The sequence below is a fragment of the Paramormyrops kingsleyae genome, chromosome 12, assembly GCF_048594095.1.
Source record: "Paramormyrops kingsleyae isolate MSU_618 chromosome 12, PKINGS_0.4, whole genome shotgun sequence".
Classification (NCBI taxonomy): Eukaryota; Metazoa; Chordata; class Actinopteri; order Osteoglossiformes; family Mormyridae; genus Paramormyrops; species Paramormyrops kingsleyae.
The window spans coordinates 2,515,001-2,525,963 of record NC_132808.1 but is presented as its reverse complement, the minus strand read 5'-3'; positions in this window follow the sequence as shown (position 1 = coordinate 2,525,963).

Here is a 10,963-nt window from a genome sequence, read left to right as displayed (position 1 = left end):
TGCCCAGACGAGAGGCCTGGCTTCGTCTGGTCGGTATCAGGTGTTGTTGGGGCCCGCCTGGCAGCCCGGGGGGGGGGAGGGGGGGGGCAGAGTGGCACACGGAGAGCACCGGGAGGCCTCCGGGAGCTGGCCATTGCCCATCCCCCTCCCCACCCGCTCCACCCCCACCGCGCTACACCAAACCCCCCCCTCCCCCTTCCCCCCCCCCCCAAAACCTCTCTCACCAAACTGCCCCCCCCCACCCCCAGCCCCTCCCCATCTCACCACCCCCACTTACCCATGCGGCCCGCCGTCCCCGTGCTGGCCGGGGAGGCTTCCCTTCTGCCCAGGCAGAAGGCCTGGCTTCGTCTGGCAGCCCGGGGAGCACCGGGAGGCCTCCGGGAGCTGGCCACTGCCCATCCCCCCCCCCAGCTCCAACCACACCGCGCTAAACCCCCAACCCCCCCCCCCTCACCAAACCCCCTAAATTAGGTGTGAATGGGGCCTCCTGGCCCACTAAATGCTAATGAGGCCGCCTTTTCAACTATGTGCAATTACGGCCGACCTGGTCAAATGCATGTAAATCCGGCCGCCTTTTCAACTGTGAAAATCCGGCCGCCCGGTCAATTAGGTGCGAACGGGGCCGTCGGGTCACCTTAATGTAAATGAGGCCGCCCACTGCCCTACATTTAAATGCGGGCGTACCGGTCAACTATGTGCGAACGGGCCCGCCTGATCAACTAGGTGTGAAAGGGGCCGGCAGGCCCACTGAATGTAAATGAGGCCGTCCGCTGTGCTTCCTTCATTAACCTTATTTATATTGGCATTATCTGTAGATAAAAAAATATGTGCATGTCTATGAAGCTGTAGAGAAGCCTTGTTTTTTTTTTCCCCCAGGTTTTATTTACTTACTTTTTATTTTGCATGTTCTGAAATATAGCTTATGTTTTCGTTGCCCTAGGGCAACGTTCTGCGATAAGGGGTAGATTTTAAGAGGCTTTCTTCACAGTGTGTTAGTATATTATTGCATGTACTTTTGCACATTGTAAGCACAATGTTTTTTAAATTATTTTCTAATTTAATTTAACGCATTTTGGCAGAAAATGGACACAAGATTTTCCTATGGGAGTAAAACTCAGGATCAGCATGTTAGGGATATCCCATCAGACAGTGAGATAGACTGCAGTGACAGTGAGGAGGAGTGGAATGCAGAGAAAGGTTTGAGCAGAAGTGAAAGTAGGTTTTAAAATATTGCTTCTCTGGTTGTCATTGAACTCATTTGCATAAACAAATCAAATGTGTTGATAAATTTTTAGATGTCATTCAAATGAAATAAAGGTGTGTGCAGCAGACAGGGTATCCAATACAGTCATGTAAGCTTTAGTTGTGATTGATGTATTTTTGTTGACGTATATGTATATATATTTATAGACAATCAATACACCAGTGATGAAGAGGAACATGACGATGACAGTCTGCCTGAAGATGACAGTAGTTCTTCCAAGACCCCTCGATGGAAAACATGTCACACCATTACCTCTCCTGTGCAAGCCACTTAACCTTACTGTTCAAGAACTTGTATCAGTTCTTTGCCACTGTGCTCCATATGTCAATATTTGGTCTTCCAGCTACAGATCCAGCCGCTTAAAATTTCCCCACTTTCCATGACAGGTCCTTGACAGGACCTTGACTGGCTCTTGGCTGGTCCTTGACTGTAATGAGATCCCCCACGATGATGTAATGAAAAAGGGGGCCGGCATGATCCACCCCTCAACTCTCTGTGTGTAAAGTACTTGCAATGATCTATCCATCCACCAGGGAGAGCAGTAATCTGAAGTGACTTACCTGAAATCAGGTAAGATACCTGAATCAGGTATTGTAACTCCACTGCAAAAAATGAAAATCTAAGCAAGTACAATTTCCCTATATTTAAACAAAATTCCAATTTCATTAATAAACTTACTACACTGCAATAAATGGCCTGTGAAATTTAGAAATAGTTTCTGTTGTGAGGCAAAGATGGCCTAAAACTGTCAAAATGTGTTTTTAGTCAGTTTATTGATGAAATTACAATTTTATTTTACTTCCCTCTTTGGAGATGAGGCGGTCCCAAGATATGTCCAATACAATAATTACAGGCCTAAACAAAGTATTAAGACTGATATTGTCAAGCAATGAGAGGTATATGAAAATTAATCAGATTTGAAGCCCATTAAGCTTGTTTGGCACAAGATGAAAGATTTCATGCGCAAGGAGGCCAAGCCAGGTACAAAGCAGCAGCATGTCCAAGAGTTATTTTGGGAGAAGAGAGTGACCCAAGATGTGTGTGACAGACTAATTACAGGTCTAAACAAAGTAATAAGGTTGACTGTGGAGAATAAAGGTGTGTTCTTTCTTTCTGTCTGGCTAACAGCCGGATAGGCTGCTGGTGGCTGCACATCCACGGGGGGGGGGTGATGTGTGAATGTGTCATTAACTTCTCTGCTTGGCCACAATGAAACAATGAGACAGATGAGACAGATGTTTGAAGCGGTCAAGGTGAGGTTATTTTTTTAACATAAGAAACACTGCTTTCAGATCATAAGAACATAAGAACTATACAAACGAGAGGAGGCCATTCGGCCCATCAAGCTCGCTTAGGGAGAACTTAACTAATAGCTCAGAGTTGTTAAAATCTTATCTAGCTCTGATTTAAAGGAACTCAAGGATTCAGCTTGCACTATGTTATCAGGAAGACTATTGCATATTCTGACTATCAAGCCAGTCGGTTAAATAAACACTACTAAACAGTCATTACACACTACCAGTCAAAACTGTTGTTGGCATGTAAATTAGAAACCAGAAGACTATAGTGGAAAAAAAGTATGATCGTCTACCAAAAACATTTATACATTGTATAGTCATGACTGACATGCTGAGGCTGGGTTTGAACCAGTGACCCAGAGAACACAAGCACACAGGCTTAGCCCACTGAGCCACACAAGGACCCTGAAAGTGCAAATGTTTTTTGCATGAAAGTTCACCATAGCAAATACCCTGAGCAAGGAACTGCCCACAAGCACAAGAAAAGTGGTGGGGCTGGGGGCTGGGGGCTGGGGGTGGGGGGTCAACTGAATGTGTGAAAGTCATTAACATCTCTTTTGACTGGTAGTATGTGTGTGTTTGTGTGTGGGTTTGCATAGATCACATTTGAGGACCAAATTGCCCCCAAAGTGTAGTAAAACCTGAAATTTTCCTACTTTTGGGGACATTTTTTGAGATCCCTATTTGGATAAACACTTTTAAAGCCTCTGATCACAAATTTTTCTGAACACATACAAATCGAATTTCAATGAAAAAGTTGGCCAAAATTTCACATCTGTTCACGACTATACGCTCGGGTGGTGAACAAAAGCACTGGCAAAGTCTTGCATTTCAATTCATTTCAAAGTTTCAATACGCAGAAAAAGGCTAGTCACATTAGAAACGCTATTTCGTGAAGTCTGGTCCACCATCTAAACGGCTAAATAGAAATAGAAGAAATCACAAGACAGAAAACACTTTAACATCCCTCCATCACAGAGCCGGACTCGCCATCAAAACTGTAAGCTCCTCTAAACCCAGCTTATTGTACCTTGATACCTTGTACGTTGCTTTGGATAAGTCTGCTAAATGCTTTAAATGTAAATATAAATATTGTACAGTGTAAAGCCATGTAGCAGAAATGACTTGGGGTCAGTAATCCAGGAGACATGGAGGTGTACAGTAAATATCCATTGTCTTCCCAACATCAGTCACTGAATGGTATTAAAAAAGCACTGGAGAGTTCAAAGCATACAATTCTCACAGTCTATCAGCACCACCAACATTCAGATGTAAATGCATGCTGGCTGACCAGATCACCCCCCCTGGAAAGAAAATATCCCTATTCCCTTTTATTGTCCTTGGTGATTTTAACAGAGTGAATCTACACCAGGAACTTCCTACATACAGACAGCATATCGACTGCCCCACCAGGGACAACATCACACTGGACCACTGTTACACCATTTTAAAAGATGCCTATCGCTCTGTCCCCCGGGCAGCTTTAGGACATTCTGATCACTGTATGGTCCATCTTATTCCAATTTACAGGCAACAGCTTAAACGTGCCAAGCCTGTAGTCAAAACTGTGAAGAAGTGGACCAATGCAGCAAAGCAGAAACTGCAGGACTGTTTTGACTGCACTAATTGGACTGTCTTTGAAGCTGCATCTGATAATCTGGATGAGCTGACAGACACTGTGACATCATACATCAGTTTTTGTGAAGATGTGTGTGTCCCGACCAAGACCTTCTGCACATACAACAACAATAAACCATGGTTCACTCCCAAACTGCAACATCTTCACCAGGCCAAGGAGGATGCCTACAGAAGTGGTGACAGGGCCCTGTACAGGCAGGCCAGGAACACGCTGACCAGTGAGATCAAAGTGGCAAAAAGAAGCTACTCTGAGAAGCTGAAAGAACGGTTCTCAGCCAATGACCCTGCATCAGTGTGGAGAGGCCTGCGAGATATCACCAGCAACAGACGACCCCTACCCCCCGCTGAAGCAAACAAAGACCTGGCAGATGAGCTGAACAACTTCTACTGCAGGTTTGAGATAAACAGATTCACACCCCCCATCCACCCCACTCCAGAGACAATAACCCCCATCACACCTCGTACCCCCCTATCCTCCCCCCTGGAACTCAGAATACACAAAGCGGAAGTGAGCCGGCTGTTCCAGAAACAGAAAACCAAGAAGGCCCCGGGACCAGACGGTGTATCCCCCTCCTGCCTCAAAACCTGTGCTGATCAGCTGGCTCCCATCTTCACCCGCATCTTCAATAGATTCCTGGAGCTGTGTGTAGTTCCCTCGTGCTTCAAACGCTCCACCATTATCACGGTCCCCAAAAAACCCACCATTACAGGACTGAATGACTACAGACCTGTCGCCTTGACGTCTGTGGTCATGAAATCCTTTGAACGCCTGGTTTTAGCCCATCTAAAGGACATTACAGGACACCAGCTGTACCCCCTGCAGTTTGCCTATCGGGCAAACAGGTCGGTGGATGATGCAGTGAATATGGGGCTGCATTATATCCTGCAACATCTGGTCCGTCCAGGAACTTATGCCAGGATCCGATTTGTGGACTTTAGTTCGGCTAAACGAGCATAGATTTTAACGAGCAGTTAAAATCATTTCAGATCCGTCACATCCTGGACACAATCTTCTCCAGCTACCCCCCTCTGGCAGGCGCTACAGATCTGTTTACAAAAACTGTTTACACTCTACCTCGCACCTTAAAATTGCACAGTGTTACTCACCTGTGTATATTTATAATATTTATAATTTTTCACATTTGTATTGTATTTGTATTGTATTGTACTGTATTTGTACAGTATTTCTTGTATACGGTATTTTGTTTTTATAGTGTCACTTATTGTAGAGCTGGGTGATATGGCATAAAAATAAAATCTCAGATTTTTTCACAAAAAATCTGATTTCCGATTTTAATCGATTCTCCCCTCCCCTACTCAAAATCAAACTACTTTATTTAGCTTTTTTTACTTTAGACCACACCTTTAGGAGCAGTGTGTGGCTCAGTGGGCTAAGCTGTGTGCTTGTAATCAGAAGGTCACTGGTTCAAGCCCAGCCTCAGTATGTCTGCAGCTCCTTGAGCAAGGCCCCAACAGGTGGCCTTCACAGACAACTTATTCTTCAAAGATCAAGTTGAGGGAGGCATAAACACAATTTCCCCATGGGGATCAATAAAGTGTCAGTTATTATTGTGAACACTTTTAGAAAGGTTTCTCTATAGCTTATTTTAAAACTGGCAACAACACAATACACCCTCAAACTTATAAATAAAAGTAATAAGTAATATTGTAATAACAATAGAAAAAAAACACATAATTTTATCATGTCAGCTTAGTATTAAGTAAATACTTTATGCCATTGGGTTTGACATATTATATTACAATTACAATTACAAATTACAGAAGTAGCAACACCTTTCTTTGGGCACGTGCCATCTTTTCCCCTGTCATTGCCATGTTGTTAGTGAATCTGCTACAGTGTTAATTTACCCGTGAGGAATGGTGCATCGCATTAGTTCCGCATTTGGCGCTTGTGTGTAAAAAAAGTAATAAAATCGATTTCATGAAAACATATCGTCCTGAACTGTAAATTCGAATTAATCAATTAAATTGATTTATCGCCCAGCTCTAACTTATTGTTTGTGTATGAGAGAGTATCAAACTGTGGGAAACTAATTCCTTGTGTGCCCCAGCACACTTGGCGAATAAAAGCTGATTCTGATTCTGATTGCTGCAGCAGGTGAGGATCATGAACTCCCAATGACCTACAAATTCTTTAATCAATCAACAGTTACAGTATCAACAATCAATGGCTGGACAGTTGATACAGGGACAATGATCACAACACACATCAGAACAGCCTTCCCAAAGCCAACAAACTGAACCCTATTGAAAATTTGTGGACTATGCTTAAAATAAAGCACTTTAAAACAAATCAATATACTGTAGGACCAAAGTGCTGTACAAAGGATAAATAAGAATAGACAATAAACAAACCAATAAAGCATATTAAAATAAAATAAGTAAATAAAATAAATTAAAACAAAAATGAGCTTTTTTAAGTCATAGCAAAGACCATTCAATCATTTAACCCTGTAAAAAGAAAAGTAAAGTTTTTGTAAAGACAGCGCCATCTAATGGTATCACCCTGCAAGTGAATGAATGGGCGGGTTTATAGTCAAATATAGGCCCACCCCTAGAAGAAGGGGGGCTCTACCTTTCGGATGGTAATTGGAAGGAACTTGGCTGGGATTTGGCTGCCAGCCAGACTGGAGGGGAAATTTTAAGTGGCTGGATCTGTACTCGCATGTTCTGGAGCCATAGTAGCCACATTGCACATGTTGCTGATGTTATGCCTCTTGCACGATGGGAAGCCATCAAAAATTTTGTTACTTTGCATTGCTCTCTGAGCATTGTATTATGATCTATGAAGACATAATTTTCTCTGTGGTTTTGTATCAGTGTTGCACAACTTTGCCCTTAGGCAACAAAAGATCATTTGGAGAGGGGGGCGGTGAAATAAATATGTACATACATAATCAATAAAATGTCCCAAAATTAACCAATAAGTGATGTGGAATAATTTCTTATCATGTACCATCAAATTGTGTGCGGTAGAGGGTTAATGTAAATGCGGCTGCCCGCTGCGCTACATGTAAATGCGGCCGCCCCCCGGTCAACTAGGTCCGAACGGGCCCGCCTGATCAACTAGACGTCAATCGGGCCGGCAGGTCCCCTGAATGTAAACGAGGCCGCCCACTGCGGTACTTGTAAATGCGGCCGCCCGGTCAACTAGGTGCGAACGGGCCCGCCCGATCAACCAGGTGCGAATGGCCCCGCCCGATCAACTAGGTGTGAACGGGCCCGCCTGATCAACTAGGTGTGAATGGGGCCGCCGGGTCCACTTAATGTAAATGAGGCCGCCAGCTCAACTAAGTGTAGACGGGGCCGCCTGGCCAATTAGGCGTTAATGGGGCTGCCGGGGAGGCTTCCCCTCTGCCCGGGCTGGAGGCCCCGCAGTGGCCATTCGCCTCTGGGACATATTGGCAGAGTCCGCGGCCTATGCGTAGGCCCCGGGCGGAGGCTGACCCTTGTCGCCCTTGTCCTAGGCTCGGAGCTATGGTCGCCCCGTCTGGCCTACGCTTATGGTTCGGAGCTATGGTCGCCCCGTCTGGCCTATGCTTAGGGTTTGGAGCTAGGGTTGTGTTGGAAACGTTTTCCTCTGTCGAAGCAGAGACCAGGAGACGTTGGCATATCTTTCCGGCCGAAGTTCCTCTTTACTGAGAACTCGCCAATGCGCCGCTGTAGTCATCCAAGTCTGACTAAGACTCAGCTCGGCGCAGCTTATACGTTTCAAGGGGGGAGGGATACACAGAGGTGGAGACAAACTAAACAAAGCACAGCATGTTCCAGGAATCAGCCTGGAAGTTCCCCAGCCCTGATTTCATCAGCATAACACTGCCTTTCAAATGCCTCTCCAGGTGCTAACCCTAATTAGCATGATAGTATCACCCAGACCTTCACATTACCATAGCGACAAAGGCACGGCCTGGCCTTGAGATTAGCATTCACCTTTACTTTGGGCCCCCACCCGGTGATCAGGAAGCTCACAGAGATGAAATGTCAATGTCTCAGACTCCTGGGCCCCCAGACTTGATCTTATTACAAATGTCCCCATCTTTACCCCCAACTGCAAATCCAATCTGCCTATCTCTCTCAGTTCATATACTGTCATGTTGGAAGCTAGACTGAACAATTTATAAATTTCGTCACTGCGGCCTATGCGTAGGCCCCGGGCGGAGGCTGACCCTTGTCGCCCTTGTCCTAGGCTCGGAGCTATGGTCGCCCCGTCTGGCCTACGCTTATGGTTCGGAGCTATGGTCGCCCCGTCTGGCCTATGCTTAGGGTTTGGAGCTAGGGTCGTGTTGGAAACGTTTTCCTCTGTCGAAGCAGAGACCAGGAGACGTTGGCATATCTTTCCGGCCGAAGTTCCTCTTTACTGAGAACTCGCCAATGCGCCGCTGTAGTCATCCAAGTCTGACTAAGACTCAGCTCGGCGCAGCTTATACGTTTCAAGGGGGGAGGGATACACAGAGGTGGAGACAAACTAAACAAAGCACAGCATGTTCCAGGAATCAGCCTGGAAGTTCCCCAGCCCTGATTTCATCAGCATAACACTGCCTTTCAAATGCCTCTCCAGGTGCTAACCCTAATTAGCATGATAGTATCACCCAGACCTTCACATTACCATAGCGACAAAGGCACGGCCTGGCCTTGAGATTAGCATTCACCTTTACTTTGGGCCCCCACCCGGTGATCAGGAAGCTCATAGAGATGAAATGTCAATGTCTCAGACTCCTGGGCCCCCAGACTTGATCTTATTACAAATGTCCCCATCTTTACCCCCAACTGCAAATCCAATCTGCCTATCTCTCTCAGTTCATATACTGTCATGTTGGAAGCTAGACTGAACAATTTATAAATTTCGTCACTGCGGCCTATGCGTAGGCCCCGGGCGGAGGCTGACCCTTGTCGCCCTTGTCCTAGGCTCGGAGCTATGGTCGCCCCGTCTGGCCTACGCTTATGGTTCGGAGCTATGGTCGCCCCGTCTGGCCTATGCTTAGGGTTTGGAGCTAGGGTCGTGTTGGAAACGTTTTCCTCTGTCGAAGCAGAGACCAGGAGACGTTGGCATATCTTTCCGGCCGAAGTTCCTCTTTACTGAGAACTCGCCAATGCGCCGCTGTAGTCATCCAAGTCTGACTAAGACTCAGCTCGGCGCAGCTTATACGTTTCAAGGGGGGAGGGATACACAGAGGTGGAGACAAACTAAACAAAGCACAGCATGTTCCAGGAATCAGCCTGGAAGTTCCCCAGCCCTGATTTCATCAGCATAACACTGCCTTTCAAATGCCTCTCCAGGTGCTAACCCTAATTAGCATGATAGTATCACCCAGACCTTCACATTACCATAGCGACAAAGGCACGGCCTGGCCTTGAGATTAGCATTCACCTTTACTTTGGGCCCCCACCCGGTGATCAGGAAGCTCATAGAGATGAAATGTCAATGTCTCAGACTCCTGGGCCCCCAGACTTGATCTTATTACAAATGTCCCCATCTTTACCCCCAACTGCAAATCCAATCTGCCTATCTCTCTCAGTTCATATACTGTCATGTTGGAAGCTAGACTGAACAATTTATAAATTTCGTCACTGCGGCCTATGCGTAGGCCCCGGGCGGAGGCTGACCCTTGTCGCCCTTGTCCTAGGCTCGGAGCTATGGTCGCCCCGTCTGGCCTACGCTTATGGTTCGGAGCTATGGTCGCCCCGTCTGGCCTATGCTTAGGGTTTGGAGCTAGGGTTGTGTTGGAAACGTTTTCCTCTGTCGAAGCAGAGACCAGGAGACGTTGGCATATCTTTCCGGCCGAAGTTCCTCTTTACTGAGAACTCGCCAATGCGCCGCTGTAGTCATCCAAGTCTGACTAAGACTCAGCTCGGCGCAGCTTATACGTTTCAAGGGGGGAGGGATACACAGAGGTGGAGACAAACTAAACAAAGCACAGCATGTTCCAGGAATCAGCCTGGAAGTTCCCCAGCCCTGATTTCATCAGCATAACACTGCCTTTCAAATGCCTCTCCAGGTGCTAACCCTAATTAGCATGATAGTATCACCCAGACCTTCACATTACCATAGCGACAAAGGCACGGCCTGGCCTTGAGATTAGCATTCACCTTTACTTTGGGCCCCCACCCGGTGATCAGGAAGCTCATAGAGATGAAATGTCAATGTCTCAGACTCCTGGGCCCCCAGACTTGATCTTATTACAAATGTCCCCATCTTTACCCCCAACTGCAAATCCAATCTGCCTATCTCTCTCAGTTCATATACTGTCATGTTGGAAGCTAGACTGAACAATTTATAAATTTCGTCACTGCGGCCTATGCGTAGGCCCCGGGCGGAGGCTGACCCTTGTCGCCCTTGTCCTAGGCTCGGAGCTATGGTCGCCCCGTCTGGCCTACGCTTATGGTTCGGAGCTATGGTCGCCCCGTCTGGCCTATGCTTAGGGTTTGGAGCTAGGGTCGTGTTGGAAACGTTTTCCTCTGTCGAAGCAGAGACCAGGAGACGTTGGCATATCTTTCCGGCCGAAGTTCCTCTTTACTGAGAACTCGCCAATGCGCCGCTGTAGTCATCCAAGTCTGACTAAGACTCAGCTCGGCGCAGCTTATACGTTTCAAGGGGGGAGGGATACACAGAGGTGGAGACAAACTAAACAAAGCACAGCATGTTCCAGGAATCAGCCTGGAAGTTCCCCAGCCCTGATTTCATCAGCATAACACTGCCTTTCAAATGCCTCTCCAGGTGCTAACCCTAATTAGCATGATAGTA